Below are 9,928 nucleotides of genomic sequence, written 5' to 3'. Positions count from 1 at the left end.
AGGGGTTGTGTTTTTTGCCTGTTTGTTTTTGTTGTTGTTTTGTTTTTATTTTATTTTATTTTCAGTTTTTTAACCTCCCAAAGGTTTTGCAAGAGTACTTCCCAGAATACCTACTGCACACAAATCTCAAGAGGCTTAGAATCCATTCCCTGGGAACAGCACACACCCCCCCCCCCAACACCTCAGTTCTCTAACCCATAGTATAGACATTTGTAATATTAAACATATCACTCAGAGGCCATCATACAGACGATGGGGAACTAGAGATTCCACCTCATACCAGTCAGAATGGCTAAGATAAAAAAAATCTCAGGTGACAGCAGATGCTGCCGAGAATGTGGAAAAGAAGGAGCCCTCCTCCATTGTTGGTGGGATTGCAGGCTATTACAAGCACTATGGAAATCAGTCTGGTGGCTCCTCAGAAAACTGCATAGTATTACCAGAAGACCCAGCTATACTACTCCTGGGCATATGCCCAAAAGATACTCCAACATATAACAAGGACACATGCTTCACTATGTTGATAGAAGCCTTATTTATAATAGCCAGAAGTTGGAAAGAGCCCAGATGTCCTTCAACAGAGGAATATATATAAAAAATGTGGTACATTTACAATGGAGTACTACTACTCAGCTATTAAAAACAATGACTTCATGAAATTGTTAGGCAAATGCATGGAACTAGAAAATATCATCCTGAGTGAGGTAGCCCAGTCACAAAAAATATACTCATGGTATGCACTCATTGATAAGTGGACATTTGCCCAAAAACTCTGATTACCCAAGATACAATTCATAGACCACATGAAGCTCAAGAAGAAGGAAGACTAAAGTGCAGATGGTTCAGTCCTTCTTAGAAGGGGGAACAAAAATATTCACAGGAGATATAGAGACAAAGTTTGAAGCAGAGAATGAAGCAAAGGCCATTCATAGACTGCCCCACCTGGGGATCCAGCTCATGTACAGTCACCAAACCCAGACAATATTGCTGAGGCCAAAAAGTACTTGCTGACAGGAGCCTGATATAGCTGTCTCCTGAGAGGCTCTGCCAGAGCACGACAAATAACAGAGGCGGATGCTCCCAGCCAACCATTACACTTAGAACAGGGTCCCCAGTGGAGAAGTTAGAGAAAGGATTGAAGGAACTGAAAGGGTTTGCAATCCCATAAGAAAAATAATACCAACCACCCAGAGTGCCCAAGGACTAAACCAATATCTAAATAGTACACATGGATTGACCCATGGCTCCAGCTGCATATGTAGCAGAGGATGCCCTTGTTGGGCATCAATGAGAAGAGAAGCCCTTGGTCCTGCAAGCTCAATGCTCCAGTGTAAGGGAATGTCAGAGCAGGGAGGTGGGAGGGGATGGGTGGGTAGAGGGACATCGTTATAGAAGCAGGGGGAGGGGTGGCAAGTTTCAAATAATTTCTGTCTTCCCAAATACCCTATAATAGTGATTTTTAAATCTCAAAATGTCCAACAGTGGGGAGAGGGAACTCAAAGAGTCCACCACCAATAGGGCCTTAAGAGGAGAGATGGTGTTATCAACCTACAGTCAGAATGTGTGACCCGGAAGTGTTCCTGTCTAAAAGAACTGCAGAAGCAAAAATGGAGAAGAGACTGAGAGAAAGCAGGTCCAGGGACAGGCCCAAATTTGGATACAGCTCAAAGGAAGGTTTAAAGGCCTGACACTATCACTGATGCTACGCTGTGCTTCCGCACAGGAGCCTAGCATGGCTGCCTTCCAAGAGGCCCAAGAGCATCTGAAAGAGTCTGATGCACATACTTACATTTAACCAATGGACAGAAGCTGGGGACCCTTGAGGTTGAATTAGGGAAAAGCTGGAAGAAGCTGAGGAGAAGGGGTACCTCATAGGAAGACCAGCAGTCTCAACTGACCTGGATCCCTGAGATCTCCCAGACACTGAGCCACCAACCACAGCAGGGGACTAATGGGATGAGAAGATGCGGAAAAGGTGCCTGGAAGGGGAGCAATGGCTGGATTGTAAATGAATAAAAAACTTTAAAAAATACATTTCATAGTTACAGTAAAATGTTCACTTTTATTAAAACATTATTATTTAAAGCCCTGAGAATAGAAAGCACCACCCACACTTAAATCAACAGTGAAATTGTACATCATTCTTCAAAACTGAATTAGGTCACTCTCAGGGCACTCCGGGAAGAGTCCACAAATTCTTGTGAATTGATATAATAATCCATAGCTAATATTTGTTTCTTCCTGTTTGTGTACTTCTCTGCAAACAGAGCCATTAAAACAAAAAACTGATGGGTTAAGTATGGAATACTTCAACAAGCCAGGAGTCTGTGCATGCCAATGACCCCAGCTCCAAAGGCGAGAAAGACAACGGACCCTGGAACTTGCTGGTTTCCAGCTCAGCTTAAAAAAAAAAAAAAAGCCACAGTCCCCAAGTTCCTGGAGGAAGGTACTGTGCATGCAACCAAGGGGGAAAGTAATTGCCAGTCTCACCTGTGCTACAGTAACAGCCTGCTCAGCAACATATGTCCCTGGTCAGTATCAATGTAATGGGAGTCACCAACTTCAGGTTAATTAGACATAAGGCCCAATCTACAAGATGAAACCCATACCTGTCATTGAAAGTGACACCAAGAATCTGAATTGATTGGCCATAGGTCCTACAGGAAAACCTAAAATGACATGTACCTAATGACATGTTGCTATCCGTGTAGATCGCGCTGAGGTGGTTTGAATGAGATGTCACCCACAGGTTCAGATATTTGACCACTTAGTTCCCAGTAGCTGGCAATACATATGTGTTTCAGGAGATATGGCGTTCCTGAAAGAAGTTTGTTATTGGGGGTAGCTATATCACACCCCTTCCCTCAAGATTATTGTGAAAGTTGGGGCCGAATGAAAGAGCCATAGGTGGTAGACAACATCCAGGATGACATCAGTGATTTCCAGACACAACAGGGCAGATGCTCGTAGGAATCAGAGATTGTAGAGTGCTAGACCCTTTCAGGTCAGGCAGAAGACCAGGATGGAGGAGGGAAGGTAGCATGAAGTCACACCCTACCTGGGGACCCGTTGGGATCTGATTGCCGCTGGCAAAGGTCATCAGCCTTCTTCCGTAGAGTGGCATTAAGTACACCAGCCATAATCTAGAGTAAACTCTGTGCTCAGAGGTTATTAGCCAACATACACTGGATTTGATTTCATGTGTGTGTGTGTGTGTGTGTGTGTGTGTGTGTGTGTGTGTGTATCTGTGAGTGAGTGTGTGTGAGAGTGTGTGTGAGTGTGTGTGTGAGTGTGTGTTTGAGAGTGTGTGTGAGTGTGTGTATGTGTGTGTATGTGTCTGTGAGTGAGTGTGTGTGAGAGTATGTGTGAGTGTGTGTGAGTGAGTGTGTGTGTAAGACTTGACTTTTTTTTAAGAGAGAAGAAAAAACATGAAGTTGGGTGGGTAATACGGTAGAGAAAGTTCTGGGAGGAGTTGGTAAAGGGCCATGAATATGGCTAAAATATAGCACATAGAATTCTCAAAGAATAAATAAAAATATTTAATTAGGAAAGACAAGGTGAGAAAGCTAGCAAGAGTCAGGATCACAGAGGTACAACACAAGACTTTGACATAAATAAATCATAACAGCCAGGTAAGCTGTTAATTTGGTATGGACTTTAGTTTCTTCACTTGTAAAAATCCTGCTCTGCAAGTCCTTATTTGCTTGACAAACCTAAGGCACACGGAACACAGCCTTGCAGGCACCCTTCCTGTTGTGCCGTCTAATGTGGTAACAATGCCCAAATCTACGAGTCACTTCCCCTTTCATATCGTCTCCTTTGCCCTTGTAAACCTCGTTCTGATCCCCAGATGAAGCAGGACCAGTCCACTGGGGAGGGAGAGGACTTGGCCAAAGAACAAGTTAAGGACTAGTGTGCACAGCACACTGGTAAGACCCAGGTGAAAACCTCATCTCTCCGACGGTCAACAGCCAATGGTCTACACGGAAACGCTCTGTAGATAGAAGAACACTAGCCCTGCCTCTGGCATTCCTACACACGTCTCAGGAAGACAGGTTCTAGTATTCGTCCGACACTTTAGGCCAGGCTTGGCTTTGTCTCAGGTTTCCTTCTAACACAGCAGGTAACCCTGGACTGGCGACCTACCCCATAGACTAAAAAGCTACAACTCTGAGATTCTCTTGGCTTCAGGATGGAGGATTCCCTGGGAATGCTGTGAAGCAAAAGCCTGCATAGCTCTCAAACGCATAGAGAAGGAAGAATAAAAACGATAAAGTTTATAAATAGTCTCCTACTAAAGACTTTTTCCAATGAAAAGTAAAGCTGTCAGGCCTTCATTTTTCAGGACCATTTTTTCTAACATCTCTTGGTTGTCGGGGAAACAGTAAGGTCATTAAGACCATAATTATCCTCCAGGATGTATTTTCGAATGACGCTGGGAGCCTAGTGTCTCCTGGGGGTGCTGGGGAAAGGTGGGAAACAAGCAGATCTGCTCCTGTTTGAAGATACGCTCGGATATCCTGGGGACTCTCCACACACTGAAAATCACGGGGAGTCTTTTTTTTTTTACTTCAAAGATTTAAATGGGTGTGGGTATTCCGTAGAATCCAAGCCCGAGCTAAGATGTATCCCCCAGGACTTCACTGCTCCTTTCAGCTGATGCTGAACATTTTTCTATGCTCCTGTCTTCAACCCTAAGTGGGGAAACTGATCAAACGCATTCTGCACATACCACCAAGCCCACAGAGTCAGCCTCCCACTTGCAGGACTAACCTCACAAATGCACAGACTGTCTTCAGCTTCCCAAAAGAGAGCCGCTCGCCTGACTAGAACACCCTTTCTCCAACTCCCTCCTTCAGCTCCGCCCTTCTGGTCCTTGGGACCATTTTTTTCCATTTTTCTCAAGTGAATGGAGGAGAATTCGCTCTGAGTGTTGCTCCATCCCGCGTCTCACCACAACTTCATCTTCTTAATGAATGCTATCAAGGTTGCTTACCTTCTCTGCCAGGATTCTGCCAGGGATGAGGCGCTCGGACACAGCTCTGGTTTTACTGGGGGTGGGGTGGATCAGTTCATGCAGTGTGTATGTGAAGTGTTCGGCAGATAAAAATTCAGACACGGTGCAAAGGGAGAAAATGTAAAAGCAGAAAGTCCTTCACACAAATGCAGCTGATGTAGCGGGTAAGAAACAAACACGCATGCTAATGGGCGGGCAACACAGACGTTTACACACACACCAGGAACGTCAGCGCAGATGGCGGGATTCCCTCCTTTAACCCACCAGGACAGGATGCAGTGTGCAGGTGTGATCTTCTTTAGACACTTGGGACACAGTGCAAAGTTTCACATCAGCTTGATGCAAAATAAAGAAAATGCCTGAGTATCGTCCATTTCTGGTTCTTACAAAACATTGTTGAAATTAGTCTCACCTGCCAGCTGGGAAAGTGGGAACAAGAAAAAACGTTCTGCAGGCGCCCAGGGAAAAGACGAAGCCCAAAGTAAGTTGGCACTATGCATTATAACCTGATATGACCCAATTTTCCTGATAACATGCTTTCCTCTGGAAGAAACTTGCTTTTATTTTACTTTAAAAATTTTAGGCAAACATATCTACAGTGAGATTGACTTAACATTACTCTGAGTAATGTATAGGGTTTTTGTATTTGTTTTTTTATTTTGTTTTTTTTTGTTTTGTTTTGTTTTGTTTTTGCTATTCCACAACTAGTACCTTATTCAGATCACAGTCTCATTATACATGGTCCAAGAACATTCAAATAAGAACTTTAATTAGAAGCCAAAGATTGGTCTTTAAACATCATAGCCAACAATGCTACGTTTGCCTATGATCTCTCCGATGTAAAACCACAACCGCACCCCAGTGGCCACCAAACCATTAAGCATCTTCCTTAACTGTAAGGTGTCTGAAGCTACCAGTTTTAGCACTTTGAATTATTTTTTTTTACACTCTGAATAGCTGTAGGGATTTCACCAGGGGTTGGGGGAACCAGCTCAACCTTGACATGGTGCCACAATGTAGCCAACTGAGGCTTCCAGTGAGTCATGGCAGAGGCCACCATTGATGGTGCCTTCTCCGAGAAGTTAGGAATGAACTTGACCATGGTCTACGGTGGAAGGTACGTCTCCCCAAACCACCAGCTGAATGTCCTAATGTATGTCTTATACCATATTTTATGGCATTTGCCATAATGTGAGAGTTATTTTATAACACTTCTTACTCTTTACCAACTTTTCTTCTCATTCTATTGGGTCGACACACTTGCAAGACCTAAGTACATCTGATTATCTTGAACTTTTAAATTTCTTTTTGATGGGAACTCAAAATTATCAAACACTAGTTAAGTCTCCAGTACAAGGGAAAGATAAAATTTATCTCTACCCAAGGTTCTAGGTGTGTGTGTGTGTGTGTGTGTGTGAACTCGTTTGGTCTCTCTCCTTTAGATAATTATATCTTATGAGTTTTTATCTTGACAATACCTGTGGGAATGGGAAAACCCTGCCTCCTTCCGTCTGTCTTTTTTTTTTTTTTGTTTGTTTTGTGTGTGTTGGCCAATGTATGTTTATATGTGGGTAGAGGTGCCAGAGGTCAAACTCATGTGTTATTCCTCAAGACCCATCCATCCTGTGTTCTGAGAACTGTCTCTCTTTGGCTTGAAACTAGCCAAGGAGACTGACTGGCCAGTAAGCTCCAGGGATTTGGCTGTCTTCACGTCCCCAACTCAAGAATTACAAACATGTGCCACCACCACACTCAATGGTTTTTAAAGTGAGTTTTAGGGATCAAACTCAGGGACTCAAGATGGAGCAGCAAGTATGTTACTGACAAAGATATCCAACAGCAGAAACCAAAGAACATAACACCCAACAAAGACCAGATCAGATCTCAACACCTAGAATTGAAATCATTGACAAAACCAGACCAATAATTTCAGTAAAAAACACAATTAATAACAGCCAAGATGATATGTATCCGCTAGAGTCAAGCGATCCTGCTATAAGCCCTGATAAATGCAAAATGGGTGAAACACATAAGAAGGACTTCAAAATAACTATTGTAAATATGCTCAAAGACCCAAAAATGATATGAATAGGTCCATTAATGAAATCTATGAAAACAGAAACAAACACTAAAAGACATGGAATGAAGAGAACAGTTCAAGTCAGGCAAATAGAAATGGAATCATTAAATAAGTCCAAACTGAGACAAAATAGAAATTAAAAATGTAGGAAGTCTAACAGGAACTCACAGCAACATAATACAGAAACACACCAAACATCCTAGAAATCTGGAACGCTATGAAAAGATTAAATCTGCAAATAATAGAAATTGAAAAAGGAGAGGAAATCCAGGTCAGAGGTACAGAAAACATTTCAACAAAATCATAGAAAACTTCCCCAACCTAAAGAAAGTGTTTTCTAGGGCAGGAGAAATGACTCAGTGGTTAAGAGCTCTTCCAGAGGTCCTGAGTTCAATTCCCAGCAACCACATGGTGGCTCACAACCATCTGTAACTGGATCTGATGCCCTCTTCTGAAGATAGCAACAGTGTACTGTTATAACTAAAAGAAATAATTTTTTTAAAGAAAGAAAGGAGGGAGGGAAGGGAAGGAGGGAAGGAAGGAGGGAGGGAGGAAAAAAGGAAGGAAGGGAAATGGTTTCTAAAGAGGAACAAGAAAAATACAGAACTCAAAATAAACTAAACCAGAAAATAAATTCCCATTGTCTCATAATAATGAAAACACTAAATGTACGGAACAAAGTAACAGTATTAAAAGCTGCAAAGGAGAAAGACCCAGTAACATATAAAAGCAGACCTATTAGAATACCACCTGACTTCTCAATGGAAATTTTAAGAGCCAGAAGAACCTGGACAGAAGTGTTCTAAGAGACCACAGTTGTCAACACAAACTACTACACCCAGCAAAACTTTCAATCAGCGTAGATGGAAAAAAGCATTCCAAGATTAAGAAAACAATTAAGCTATTTCTATCTATAAATCCAGCCCTATAGCAGGCTCTAGAAAGAAAATGCCAAAGAGAAGAGGGCAAGTACACCAAAAACAAAAGCCAAAAATAAACACATGCGCACATACACACACAAAACAAATAAATAAATGACCTCGGACCAGCAAATCAAAAGAAAGGGGGAAGTTCATATACCACAACAAAGTAATGGGAAACAAAAAACATTGCTCACTGATACCTGTCAACATGAATAGTCCCAGTTCCCCAATCAAAAGACACAGCCTAGTAGAATGAATTTAGTTTGTCTTTCTGCTGTGTCCAAGAAGCTCAGCTTAACATCAAAGATAAATGTCACCTTAGCATAAAAGGATGGAAAAAGATATTCCAAGCAAATGAACCCAAAACTATTCTGAACAACAAAAGAACTTCTGGGGGAAATCACCATCCCTGATTTCAAGCTGTATTACAGAGCAATGGTGATTTAAAAAAAAAAAAAAAAACTTTGTTTTTGGTACAGAGGTAGGCAGACAGATCAATGGAATAAACCCAGAAATGAACCCACATACTTTTGGTCACTTGATCTTTGACAAAGGAGCTAAAACCATCCAGTGGGGGGGGGAGCATTTTTAACAAATGGTGCTGGTTCAACTCACCATCAGCATGTAGAAGAATGCAGATCAATTCATTCTTATTGCCCTATACAAAGCTCAAGTCCAAGTGGATCAAGGACCTCCTCACTCAAAAAACCAGATACACTCAAACTAATTGAAGGGAAAGTGGGGAAGAGCCTCAAACACATGGGCACAGGGGAAATTTTCCTGAGCAGAACAATAGCTTATGCTCTAAGATCAAGAATAAGCAAAAGGAACCTCATAAAATTGCAAAATTTCTTTAAGCAAAGAACACCGTCATTAGGACAAAATGGCAGCCATCAGATTTGGAAAAGATCTTTACTAATCCTATATCCAATAGAGCGCTAATATCCAATATATACAAAAACTCAAGAAGTTACAGTCCAGAAAACCAAATAACCCTATTAAAAATGGGTGACAGAGTTAAACAGAGAATTCTCAACTGAGGAAACTCAATCAGCTGAGAAGCACCTAAAGAAATGTTCAATATCTTTAGTCATCAGAGAAATGCAAATCAAAACAACCCTGAGATTCCACCTCATACCAGTCAGAATGGCTAAGTTCAAAAACTCAGGTGACAGCAGATGCTGGTTAGAATGTGGAGAAAGAGGAACACTCCTCTATTGTTGGTGGGATTGTAAGCTGGTACAACCACTCTGGAAATCAGTCTGGAAGTTCCTCAGAAAATTGGACATAGTACTACCTGAGGATCCAGATATACCACTCCTCGGCATATATTCAAGATGCTCAAACATATAATAGAAATACATGCTCCACTATGTTCATAGCAGCCTTATTTATAACAGCCAGAAGCTGAAAAGAACCCAGATGCTTTTCAACAGAGGAATGAATACAGAAATGTGGTACATTTACACAATGGAGTACTACTCAGCTATTAAAAACAGTGACTTCATGAAATTCTTAAATGGATGGAACTAGAAAATATCATCCTGTGTGAGGTAGCCCAGTCACAAAAGAACATTCATGGTATGTGCTCACTGATAAGTGGGTATTAACCCCAAACTTTGGTGTACACAGTGTACAATTCACATATCACATGAAGCTCAAGAAGAAGAAAGACGGAAATGTGGGTGCTTCAGTCTTTCTTGGGAGGGAAAATATACTCTTGGGAGGTACAGTGGGAAAGGGACTTGGGAGGAAGAGAGGAAAGAGATGGGAATGAAGGGGAGACAGGGATGATATACAGAGGGTCAGAGATTTGAACAGAGATATGTAGCAATGGGGAATGGAGAACTGAGAGTAGCCACCAACGAGTCCTAGATGCCAGGAAAGCAAGAGGCTCTCAGGACCCAA

At 41.9% G+C, this 9,928-nt stretch overlaps 1 pseudogene across 1 annotated transcript; it reads right to left on the bottom strand.

Annotated features, from left to right (window-relative positions):
• Positions 1-5,808: 5,808 nt before the first annotated feature.
• LOC308430121 (ATP synthase subunit g, mitochondrial-like) lies at positions 5,809-6,119 on the bottom strand (annotated as a pseudogene). Its single transcript has one exon. The product of its transcript is annotated as an ATP synthase subunit g, mitochondrial-like (transcript).
• Positions 6,120-9,928: the final 3,809 nt, after the last annotated feature.

Source organism: Micromys minutus, assembly GCF_963924665.1.
Source record: "Micromys minutus genome assembly, chromosome: 15".
Classification (NCBI taxonomy): domain Eukaryota; kingdom Metazoa; phylum Chordata; class Mammalia; order Rodentia; family Muridae; genus Micromys; species Micromys minutus.
This window is presented reverse-complemented; position numbering and strand designations above follow the sequence as displayed.